Source organism: Dermacentor andersoni, chromosome 10 (genome assembly GCF_023375885.2).
Source record: "Dermacentor andersoni chromosome 10, qqDerAnde1_hic_scaffold, whole genome shotgun sequence".
In the NCBI taxonomy this organism is placed as follows: domain Eukaryota; kingdom Metazoa; phylum Arthropoda; class Arachnida; order Ixodida; family Ixodidae; genus Dermacentor; species Dermacentor andersoni.
Window position 1 is genome coordinate 101,873,634 of NC_092823.1, and position 13,129 is coordinate 101,886,762.

Sequence of the window (13,129 nt, forward strand, 5' to 3'; positions counted from 1 at the left end):
ACGCCTGCTGGCACGTTGAAGGATACCGCCAGACAAGACACGGAGATTACTGTGGTAAAGACTTCCCGGTCTCCCCGATTGGCTCAACTGGTGCTGGTGCAGCTTTTAAACAAAACACGCTTATCCGGTCGGGAGTTTTCACGTTTTGAATCAGTGCATTTAGAATATCTGACAATTTTTCTCCTGCATGTATACCTCTGATATCTATTTATTTATTTATTTATTTATTTATTTATTTATTTATAAGAAGGACATCTGCATCTCTTCGCGCCACCGCAGTCAATAAACCTGGTGCATTCCTTTATAATATTCTTTTCTTTGATCACTCTCCCCGATCGATATGCCACTAACAAGAAGAGTCCATAAAATGACGCGACATCAATAAATTTTTTTTGTAGCTTCATGTTGCAGATTCGCAGCTTCTGCGGCAAAAAATTGCGTGTTAATTTTAGGAAACAGTGTTAGAGATAGCACTTGGCTAAAACTGCAATTAGAATCGGCCAACGAGAGTCGGGGCCGCACCCAAGCAAGTAAAACTATAAAAAAGTTTACTGCACAGACTTTCTGCGAGAGAAACTGGGTGTCCGCCAGCGTGCGCGCAACGGATGTGCGCTCGCTAGCAGACGACGCACTTGACAACGACAGCAGAATTGAAGACGTCATGTTGTATAACCCATGCGTCAAATATGTACACGTAGCAGAAGGGTGTCAATATAAATTTGCAGCTGAAATAAAGCACCATTATCAGAGAGTACGCGTGCAGTCGGCCTCCACGTCCACAGTGAAAGCGCGTTGAATATGCTGTGGAGCGCGTCTCCGCCCCAATCCATTTCGCTCGCAGCGCCGTAATACACATTTTCCACACGCGGCGCATCCGCGGGAGAGCGCCGTGCGGTCCACTCAACCTCATTCAAGTATCGTGCTAGGAGCGTTGACGCAACGTGGTGAAACTGGCCGAAGCAGACTATTTTTATGCTTTTGCGGCAGCGTAAGCGCGCACTTGCCGCTTCGCGTTCTGTGCCTGGTTCCGGGTTTAGCTATCTGAAGACGTTTGCCCGGCGTAGCATGTTGCAAATTTTCTCGAAGACGCGCTGGGCAGTTTTGAGACAGATTGGTCAACAGGTGCTTGAAACATCCGGCGGCTGCAATAAACGACACAGTGGGGCGACGGAAAACCAAAGCGCTTTACACTCCTGTTGCCGTGCGAAATACCAACATTTGTAAGCTGCTTATTGATGGACACCATTTCTTTGTGTAACCTCCTTCCTTGCGAACACTTTGTTTACAAATGTACGTCTGTATATATATATATATATATATATATATATATTGTAACGAAGATTGAAGACAGAGCCTTACAAAACAGACACTTCGCTTTAATGGCGGGGTAGAAAAAGAGCGTGTAGGTTACGCGCTTCGTCGTCTTTCATGGCGCCGGCCTTTGCCCGCGCCGTCCCGCGTTGCGGGAGCCCCACAACATGGTGTCAATTGCTTCCTATGCGAAAAACGACCGTCTCGGTCGCATGAAAAAGTTATTTCAACGACGACAAGAAATGGCGCTCCTCAGGTGCGTCTCGGCGTTCACGTACGCGCATAGTATGGTTTAATGTGCGTTACATGAACGCATTCAGCGCGAGTACGACGACGGGGCGAACCAGCGTCAGAACTGCAGGGGACGACTTCGTAAGTCACGTCACTGAGGCGGCGCGTAACCTTGTAGGGACCAAAATACCGGTGGAGCAAGTTTTCCGAGAGTCCACGGCGACGGATGGGCGTCCAGACCCACACGAAGGCGCCGGTATTGTAATGGGCGTCGCGTCGACCGTGATTGTATCGAAGGGTGTCGGTATGCTGTTGGTTCCGGATACGATGCCGAGCAAGCTGGCCTGCTTCTTCGGCTCTTTGCACGAACTCTTCCGCGTGTTCGCTGGTCGGGCTATTATCAGCCAGAGGTAGCATGGCGTCAAGTGTGGACGTGCCGTGGCGCCCAAGAAGCAGGGGGATGTTTGCCTCAGCAATTCCTTCGGCGTCGGCTTCCATGTCGCATCGGACAAGGGTAAGCACGCTGCTCTTGGGTGGCAACGTGACGTGATCGTGAGCTACGCGAAGCGCGATGTCACTGTCGTTGTCATTACTGTTCGCTATGGCTTGCGTAGTAGCGAAGCTGACTCTGGACTCTTGCAAGTCGATGATGGCACAGTTCGCCTGAAGGAAATCCATGCCGAGTATAAGGTCCTTTGAACATTCAGGAATAATGACGAAGTCGCCGATGTACGTGAAGCCCCGAATGTGCACTCGTGCTGTGCACCGGCCCATTGGAGTTATGAGGTGCCCTCCTGCACTACAAATCTGACGTCCGGTCCATTGCGTCAAAACTTTATTCAGTATACGCGCGAGATTCTGGTTCATAACAGACGTGTCCGCACCCGTGTAGACTAAAGCCGTGACTTCGTGGTCATCTATGGTAACTGGTACGTCGCAAGATACTGGCACCGAACTACACTGTTTTCTCTGAGTCTCAATTAGGTCATTTCGCGGTGGTCGTAGTGGAGGATCTTCAGCGTTCGCAACGTCAGCGACCTCACTTCCGCAGGTCGCTGGACTCAGTTTTTCCGGGAGGCGGGGCTGGGTGAGCGACGCCTTGTTGCGCTCGGCGTGAAGACGGGGCTGGAAGACTTGTATCGGGCAGGTGACGGTGACCGGGGGTCACGGAATCGTGGGCCAAACTAGCTCCTGGCGTCCGCGAGGTAGGCTTCAATCTCTAGGGGGCGTTCACCATAATCCACGGAGCCCAGCTCGCCGGTAAGGACACACCCTGTAGAGGTGATCCGCTTCACCGCAATGAAAACACAAGGGCCTCCGGTCTGCAGTGCGCCATACGTAGCTCTTGCGGGTGGTCGTGTTTCAGTCATGAGTGCCGTGCGGCGAGTCCTGAAGTCGCCAGTTGCTTGTTCAACGGCGCGCACATCATGATAGTCCGGGATGTCGCGTGCATCGTGAAAAGTCGGAGACAACGAACTTCGCGCAGCTCCCGCATACGACATGCGAGGCTTTGGCTGCCGTACCTCGTACTATGGTGTTTCGCCGCGCTCCGGGACTTGTACTGCCTGCCTTATTTCTTCCCGGACGACCTCAGCCAGAGCGAGTCGCGGTACCGATGCCGGAGCCACCTGAAGCTTTTGGGGCTCTTCTCGAGCAACAAGCCTAATGAGCTCCCGCAGGGCGTCGGTACTGTCCAAGGGTACAGCGAGAGGGTTACGCGATAGGGTCGACACGTCGCGGTTGTACTGTCTTGTTTGTTGCTGCAGTGCCTTTTCCATTGATATGGCTTCCGCGAGAAACTCTTCAACGGTCTTTGGTGGGTTGCGTATTAGGTCACTGAATAACTATTGCTTGACAGCGCGCATCAAGCTCCTGACCTTTTTTTATTCCAGCATGGATGGATCCGCGCGTCGGAAAAGTCGGCACATATCTTCGACAAACATTGCGACGCTTTCGTTCGGCCGCTGTACTCTCACCTGAATTGCGGATTCAGCTCACTCCTTGCGATCGAGGCTGGCGTATGTGCTGATTAGCTGGCGTCGGAATTCGTCCCATGTCGATAAGGCCGCCTCACGGTTCTCAAACCATGTGCGCGCATAGTCCTCCAGGGCAAAGTAGGCGTTGCGTAGCTTGCGCTCTGGAATTCAGCCGTTGAATTCTGCGACACACTCAAAGTGATCGAGCCAGTCGTCAACATCCTCGAAGGTGTCCCCATGGAAGGATGTGGGGATTCGTGGCTGGTTAAGGACGACATCGGTCGGTGCCGTTGAGGAAGAAGACGGAACTGATGTACTCTTCCTTCCGACTCGACTGGGTAGAGGCTCGTGCTCAGGTGGCAGTCCTTGAAGTCGACGGCTTGTCCGTACGTGAACAGGAGTCAGCTCGACCGGACTTCGTACTGGCCTTGTAGGTGACGTTCGGTCTGGTAGTGGTAGGATGTACCCAGCACCTCCACCAGAAAATTGTAACGTAGATTGAAGACGGAGTCTTACAAAATGGACACTTCGCTTTGGTTTGGTTTGGTTTGGAGCCTGTAGTTATAGCACAACCTACTACGGGGGATTGGCCATGAATCGGGCGGCAGTGAGTCGAAAAAAAATAAATACCTAAATAGATTTTTTTTTTACTGTAGATGAGATATTAAATGAATTCTAATCGTTAATAATAATTTTCATGCTATATTTTCTTAAAATTAGAAATTATTATTTTTAATGGCGGTCCAGAAGAAGAGCATGTAGCTTGCGCTTAGTCGTCTTTCGTGGCGCCGGCCTTTGCCCCCGCCGTCCCGCGATGCGGGAGCCCCACGTCACTGTGTCAATATATAAATATATACATACATACAAACAGAGGTTACACAAATGTTTCTGATATCTCACAGCATTCAAACTTTGGACCAGTATCATTGCAACCTATCAGATGTCTAAAGCGCTTCGTGAATGCGACACGAAGGCGAATATGTTGCATTTTCCCCTCGTACGCGCTTGAACGACAGCAACTGGTTCCTTCCATTGCAAACGTCGATCGGACGTGTTTCCGTTAGGCCGTTGGCATAACGCAAACTGCGCCACCCTGATAAGAATTGGCGCTATGACCTCTCCTCAAGCCGCTGGACCGGACGCGCGTCCAACGTTGTCACAACGTTGTCACAACGTTGTGAGTTGCTACATACGCCCCTCCTCTTGATATAATCATCACTTATTAGCCCGTTTCCATCATCATCGTCATCATCATCATCATCATCATCCTGGTCACACCCACTGCAGGGCAAAGGCCTCTCCCATACTTCTCCAACTACCCTGGTCATGTACTAATTGTGGCCATGTTGTCCCGCCAAACTTCCTAATCTCATCGGCCCACCTAACTTTTGGTCGCCCCCTGTTACGCTTCCCTTCCCTTGGAATCCAGTCTGTAACCCCTGATGACCATCGGTTATCTTCCCTCCTCATTACATGTCCTGCCCATGCCCATTTCTTTTTCTTGATTTCAATTAAGATATTAACGCGCGTTTGTTCCCTCACCCAATCTGCTCTTTTCTTATCCCTTAACGTTACACCTATCATTCTTCTTTCCATAGCTCGTTGCGTCGTCCTCAATTTAAGTAGAACCCTTTTCGTAAACCTCCAGGTTTCTGCCCCGTATGTGAGTACTGGTAGGACACAGCTGTTACACACTTTTCTCTTTAGGGATAAGTTACTAAGGTATTCTCCATTTACTCTTATCCCCAATTCATCCCAATCCAGGTCTCTGAATACCTCCTGTAAACACGCTGTGAATAGCATTGGAGAGATCGTATCTCCCGGCCTGACGCCTTTCTTTATTGCGATCATCACTTATTAGCCCGTTTTCTCACCGTGCCTTTTCCCCAGTGCAGAGTAGCGAGCCAGAGCAAGTTGTAGCTCAGGCAGACCTCTGTGCCTTTCCGTGAATAAATAGATCTCTCTCGGGGTACAAAAATGCGGAAACTTGACTTCGCTACTCAAAAAGAGTAATTCAGAATAATGAATAATGTTCTACTCGTCACAGCTTAGTTTTTTGGCGATGCAAGTCATTATATATATATTGTTAAGATGCGTTATAGTTCGGTTGATTAGACGCTCAGATAGCAGAGCACGTAGCGAGAGGACACAGAGCTTCGGCAACACAGACACAAGGCTTTCAACCGAAACGTTGTCGTCGTCTTTCTCGAAGCAGTGCCTGCCGCGCGTTCTTCTCCAGTACAATTGCCTCCCCGGAGAAGAGGAGCCGTCTCGGCGACCTACGGGCAAGATAGCACAGGTGGGTCAAAGTACGGCTTGAGCCGCTGAACGTGCACGATTTCGCGCCCTCGGCGGCGCTTATCGGAAGGCGGCTCAAGGGGTTCTACCAAGTAGTTCACAGGAGACGTTTGACTGACGACACGGTAGGGACCTTGGTACTTGGAAACAAGCTTTGGTGAAAGTCCAGGGCTGGTAGCGGGAACCCAAAGCCAGACTAGTGAGTCAGGGGCATAGGGTGCCAGAGAGGAGGGAATATCCCGAAGGTGCTTCTGTCGCTGCTGATCAGCCGAAGTAAATGTGCGGGCGAGCTTTCGGCACTCTTCCGCGTGTGCAGCAGCTTCGGACAGGGTAGTAGCCTCCGTTGGGTCAGGGCGATACGGAAGGATGGTGTCCATTGTGCAGGAAGGCTCGCGTCCGTAAAGAAGAAAGAACGGGGAAAATCCTGTAGTGGTCTGTGTGGCGGTATTATAAGCGTACGTCACGAAGGGGAGAATTCGGTCCCAATTGGTTTGGTCAGATGCGACGTACATGGCTAACATATCGCCAAGAGTGCGGTTAAAGCGCTCAGTCATGCCATTAGTTTGCGGGTGGTATGCAGTAGTAGTACGGTGAATTACGTTGCATTCCTTGAGCAGGGCTTCTATAACATCAGACAGAAAGACGCGGCCTCTGTCGCTCAGCAACTCTCTGGGGGCTCCATGGCGAAGTATGACGTTACGCAGAAGGAACCCGGCAACATCCCGCGCAGATGCGTTGGGCAGAGGCGAAGTTTCCGCGTAACGCGTGAGATGGTCTATCGCCACTATCACCCAGCGGTTGCCATCTGAAGTACCCGGAAGGGGTCCATAAAGATCAACTCCGACCCGGTCAAAGGCCCGTCCTGGGCAAGGCAAGGGTTGCAGTGGAGCAGCTAAGGCATGAGGGGTATTCTTGCGGCGTTGGCATGCGAGGCAGGAGCGGACATATTGGCGGACGAATCGGTACATCCCGCGCCAGTAATAACGAATTCGCAGGCGCGCGTATGTTTTGAGTACTCCTGCATGTGCGCATTGCGGGTCATCGTGAAACGCTGCACATATGTCCGAACGTAGATGCCGAGGAACCACGAGTAACCATTTGCGCCCGTCCGAGAGGTAGTTACGGCGGTACAGGAGCCCGTCACGAACAGCGAAGTGGTGTGCTTGGCGACGCAACGCACGTCCAGTAGAAGGCGCTGATGGGTCTGACAGAAAAGCCAGCATAGCAACAATCCATGGATCCTTGTGCTGCTCCGAAAGCATATCCGTGGCGGTGAGGGAGGACTCGCATATTCGTACTTTCTGATAATTGGGCTGGCCTGACACTGGGGAGCGAGACAAGGCATCCGCGTCCGAATGTTTACGGCCTGAGCGGTACAGCACTCGAATATCATACTCTTGGAGGCGAAGCGCCCATCGAGCGAGGCGACCTGAAGGATCTTTCAAGGACGACAGCCAGCAGAGTGCATGATGGTCCGTGATGACGTCGAACGGGCGACCATAGAGGTAAGGACGGAACTTATTTATGGCCCAAACGATAGCCAGGCATTCTTTTTCTGTAACGGAATAGTTTGCTTCCGCTTTCGTGAGCGCGCGGCTAGCGAAGGCAACAACGTATTCATCGAAGCCAGTCTTTCGTTGTGCAAGAACAGCGCCAATGCCGACGCCACTGGCATCCGTGTGTATTTCTGTCGGTGCGCTTGGGTCAAAATGTCGAAGTAGGGGGGGTGAGGTTAGAAGACGTCGCAGCGTCGTGAATGCGGCATCGCAAGCTGGCGGCCAAGCCACGAGGTCGTGGTTACCCGCGAGAAGCTGCGTCAAAGGCGCTATTATGGTGGCGAAGTTGCGGATGAAACGACGAAAATAGGAGCATAATCCGATGAAGCTGCGGAGTTCTTTTGTGGTCTTTGGTCTTGGAAATTCGGCAACGGCTTGGAGTTTGGTTGGATCTGGGAGCACACCATCTTTCGAAACAACGTGGCCAAGGATGACTAGCTGCCGGGCGGCGAAGCGACACTTCTTCAAGTTGAGCTGGAGTCCAGCATCGGCAAGGCAAGTGAGCACGCGTTTGAGTCGGAACAGGTGAGAAGAAAAGTCCGGGGAAAAGATGACAATGTCATCGAGATAACAAAGGCATGTCTGTCATTTGAGTCCCCGGAGTATGTTATCCATCATTCTTTCAAAAGTTGCAGGCGCATTACAGAGGCCAAAGGGCATCACGGTAAATTCGTATAAGCCATCAGGCGTAACAAATGCCGTTTTCGGACGGTCTGCATCAGCCACCGGGACCTGCCAATAACCAGATCGTAAGTCTAAGGACGAAAAGAATTCAGCGCCTTGGAGGCAGTCCAGTGCGTCGTCGATACGGGGAAGAGGATATACATCTTTCCGGGTTATCTTGTTGAGTCGTCGATAGTCCACACAAAAACGAATTGTCCCATCTTTCTTTTTGACCAGCACTACCGGAGAAGCCCAAGGACTGTGTGATGGCTGTATCACGCCGCGTCGGAGCATGTCTCCTACGTGCTCGTCGATGACACGACGCTCCGTCGCGGACACACGGTATGGACGTTGGCGTAGCGGCGCGTGGCTGCCGGTGTCGATGCGATGAACGACTGTGGAGGTACGGCCTAAACATTGTTTCTGTAGGTCGAAAGAAGCTCGAAATCGGTTAAGAAGGTCGACGATCTGCGTGCGCTGACTCGGAGTGAGGTTGGCGTCAATAGACGGAGCAAACTCTCGCTCACATGCAGGCGGAGGCGCAGAAACAGGGAGAGTCATGGCGTCAACGTGAAGAGGAGTCGAGTCATCAGGTACATCGTAGACAGAGCTCGTGTCGAATTCATCAGCAAAACCAAGGCACTCGCCATGATGTAAGCTTGATGGACACGAAAACGGATTCGAAACGTAAAGTGCACTGGAGCCCTGGCGAAAGGGAAGGAGGGCAAAGGGAAGCAAGAAGGGATGACGGCGTACAGCAAGTTGAGATGGCGTGAAAAGAACTGTGGAATCGTAGAAAGCAGCACAGGAAACGGGTACAAGGGCGGAAGAGAAAGGAGGAATATCAGTGGCGGTGGCAACGAACACTCGAGCAGAAGGTGGAGGCAAATCTTCAGAAAGACTGCCGCAGAATGGAGTCAGCGCAAGTTCTGCACGGGCACAATCAATAATAGCGTGATGAGATGAGAGGAAGTCCCATCCTAAGATGATGTCGTGAGAGCAGCGGGGAAGAACAACAAATTCAATGTGGTATAAACTGTCTTGTATGGCGACACGAACGGTACATGTTCCTAAGGGCTCAATAGGATCAGCGCTTGCTGTGCGTAGCGAAATGGCAGAAAACGGCATGGCGACTTTTCGGAGCGTACGGCGAAGCTGGTCGGCAATGACGGATACTGCGGCACCCGTGTCGACAAGCGCGTGAACGGCGATACCTTCGGCTAAAACTTCAATGACGTTCGTTGGGAATAAACGAGGGCTTGAGCAGTTCGAAGAGATCGCAGTTCTTGCCTCCGGAACTGCGCCATTTAGTTTTCCTCCGCAGCCGGAGGGCGGCGGACGATGGGGGACAGGGAACGTCGACGGGGAGATGGAGACCGACGAGTGTTGAAGCTTTGGGGAACATGAGAGGAAGGAGTGAAGTGCGGAACTGGTGGTGAATAGCGGGACTGAGAGTCAGGAGCATTCCCTTGAAGTCTCGCAGTATCGGGAGGATACCAACCTCGCCGGCGGCAGAACCGTGCCACGTGTCCAGCAAAGCCACACGCGAAGCAGATCGGCCGATTGTCTTGGGTACGCCAGGGATTATCAACAGGGGGTCTAGGTAGCGGAGCACAGTTTGGAGCTGGGCGTAGGGGCTGCGGAGGCGCGCAGAAGCCGCTTCTGGGCACGTAGTTCGCTGCTGCAGAAGGCGAGGCGTAGAAGCCGCTTGTGGGCGTGTAATGCGCAACTTCAGGCGGAGGTCTTGGCCTGGCAACGACGACAGCGTAAGTGAGCGGGACTGTCGCTGAAGGTGGCTGATTAGCAAGAGGTAGTGCGTCGCTGACTTGTTCATGGATGACGCGTCGCAGTTCCGGGGACAAAGAGGACTCAGACGACTGGGTAGCAGGCAGCAGTGACAGTTGGCGCGCGACTTCTTCGCGAACAAATTGCTTGATTTGGTCGAGGAACGAAGAGTGGGCGGAAGCAGCACTAGAACTGTCAGTTAAAGCCGAAACCGTGTCGTCCGGCGCGACAGCGCGGCGCGTGGTAAGGCATTGTTTGCGGAGCTCATCGTAGCTCTGGCACAGTGTAATGACCTCGTCGATCGTTTGAGGATTTTTCGCCAAGAGCATTTGAAAGGCGTCATCTTCTATGCCCTTCATTACATTCTTGATCTTTTCAGAGTCGGGCATGGTGGGATTAATGCGCCGGCAAAGGTCAACTACGTCTTCAATGTAGCTGGTGAAGTTTTCACCCTTTTGCTGAGCGCGACCACGCAAACGTTGTTCTGCGCGGAGCTTGCGCACAGCAGGGCGACCGAAGACTTCTTTGAAACAATGGGTAAATGCTGTCCAGGTGGAAAGGTTGGATTCATGATTCCGGAACCAAAGATTCGCGACTCCAGAAAGATAGAAGATGACGTTAGTCAATTTAGCTTTGTCATCCCACTTGTTGTGAGCACTCACGCGATCGTATGACGAGAGCCAATCCTCCACGTCATGGTCGTCGTCGCCGCTGAAGACCGGAGGATCGCGTTGGCGGAGAGCACCGGAGCAGACGACAGGCGATGCCATGGGAGGATCGGGCTGCGCAGCGTCCTGGGGCATAGCAGAAACGGTAGGGAGCGTCCGGCTGCGGAGTTCCAGGTTTGGGAAGGGCCCCGCACGTCCACCAAATGTTAAGATGCGTTATAGTTCGGTTGATTAGACGCTCAGATAGCAGAGCACGTAGCGAGAGGACACAGAGCTTCGGCAACACAGACACAAGGCTTTCAACCGAAACGTTGTCGTCGTCTTTCTCGAAGCAGTGCCTGCCGCGCGTTCTTCTCCAGTACAATATATATATATATATATATATATATATATATATATATATATATATACTCACACCTTCCACAGCATGTCGCATAATTTGAAGAAGATTGCCGAGCGAGCTAATGTAAAGGTGGTGTTTTCTTTCGAGGATCTGCAGAATGATCAACCCCTTCTTTTTTTCGCCTTGCCCAGCCTGTGTCACAAATGAAATAAATACGCCAATTGTCGGGTAGGAGCCGTTTATGAAATTCCTTTGTCATGTCATAGAAAGCAAGCGGGACAAACCAAGCAATGCGTGAATGATAGGCCGAGGCAACATAAAAACAACGTTAGAAATGGCAGAGAAGGCCACCTGGCAATTCATTGCAGAGATTGCGAATCTAAGCCACATTTTCGCGCCTGCCAGGAGCCGTGACAAAGGGGTTAGATTAATGATGGAGGCCAAAAGGATCATTGAGGCAGGTGATAGGTGCATGAGTGATGGATCAACCTAATTATCGCAAAATGAACTGCTTTACCTGAATGCGATTGTGCACAAATGAACTTTGATTAGTGCTCCTTGTATGAAATAGTAGCGTGTTTTTCTAATGGAACTTTGTTGGAATAAGGCTCCCTGTGTGCCTTTATCTTTTTGTTTGCTATCGTTGCGCCTTTCACATCCGATTATGCCTAACCAACACGCCAAGTTTCCACCTTAACATTATAAAGCTAGTTGGCGATGATATATTACAGAAATCAGAGCATTGTGTATCGCACACTTCACATGTACATAACTCATAAGAAAAGATTGTGAACGACATGCGAATGAGCCCGACCTTTTAAGTTACAGCGCTGTGTTTGAAATTTCACTGGCATTTTTGTTGGCATTGTCGCTGGCTGATCAAACTCTATTCCTACTTAATATGAATACCACGAGTACATGCGTAGTGTAAACAAAGTACTCAAGCCATGGCAATAGACGAACCAACGTAAGGCTCTAAGCAAGCAACAACAGCGAAAAAAATGCCCTCAGTTGCGTTCTTCACATTCTACAGAAAAGCATTTCACATGTACTTGTCCTCGTCGAAATCACGGCAGTGTGCTTGGGATTATGATTTATTTCACAGTCATATTTCTTCACCCTTGCAGGTAATAACTGACTGGCCCACACTGTCTGCCGACGCTCAGCGGCACTCATTTCTGCACTTTACACTTACTGGCATTCAGGCGCCCTTGCGTTCATTTACACTCGCCTAAAATCACTGACTTCCCACTCTTGTGAAATCAGCAGAAATGAGCGAGACATCGCTTGAACGTGCGTAGGAATAGTACAGCGCATGCAAGTGCTTCAATGTCATCCGCATGCGAGCAATATTGATAATTGTCCCTTTTTGCACTCCATGACACTTCTCTGCTGGCAAAATTTCAGGTTTTTCTTCGTGTGCTTCAACATAAGCATATTATCTTTTCGCGGTGCAGTAAACAGCCATTCCGGGCAAGGTTTTTGCTTACAGATACTGTGGGCTACTGTATAGTTGCACTGGAGAGCCGGGGGTTCTGCTTTCTTTGGTGGCATTGTTACTAGCGTCGACCTCTCCGCGCTTTAATCCTGTACAGAAAGAAAATCTGTTAATCTAGAATAAAAATAAATTGCAGAAATTTGATAATCTGAGAAAGAAAAGCTCATAAGTCTGATTAAGGTGTATTTTGCTGCTAGTAGGTACCTCATAGCAGCAGGTCATCACTACATAGCAATCACTAGACATAAGCAAAATCTACAACTTGATAACTTTTCTTGGTTCTTTTATAGCTTTAGCAATGCAGCGCTGCTTTCCATCATTAAGAAACGACGAAAGTACAGAAATCCACCGATTTTTCAGTCTCTAATACAATTTGATAGTGCTAGCTCGACGTGAAATACCTTCGCCCCTTCTACAAGTAACGAGTGTACTGTTCCTCTACAAGAGATATTGTGGCAAATTCTACTTTTAGCGTAAGCCGACACTTTTCCTCGCTTAATAAATCTGCGCATCTGCATTTTTTCAATGGGTGGCTGGTGGCTACAGATACTTCTCAAGTATTTTTTTGCAACGGAACCAATATTTGTATTGCAGCCGAGGCGATGCTTGTATTATTTTTTAGATGAGCAGCAACTGCGGTTTTGACGAGACGTATATCGTATCTATTGTTTGTAGTCTTTCAGGTTGGTCTTCCTTTCGCTCTTCGCACCGCCTTCGCATATCTGGAGGCCTACTGCCGCTGCTTTCCTGGTTATCTGCTGTTGACCTGAACTGCCGTTATCCTAAGGTTAAGTGCTTTT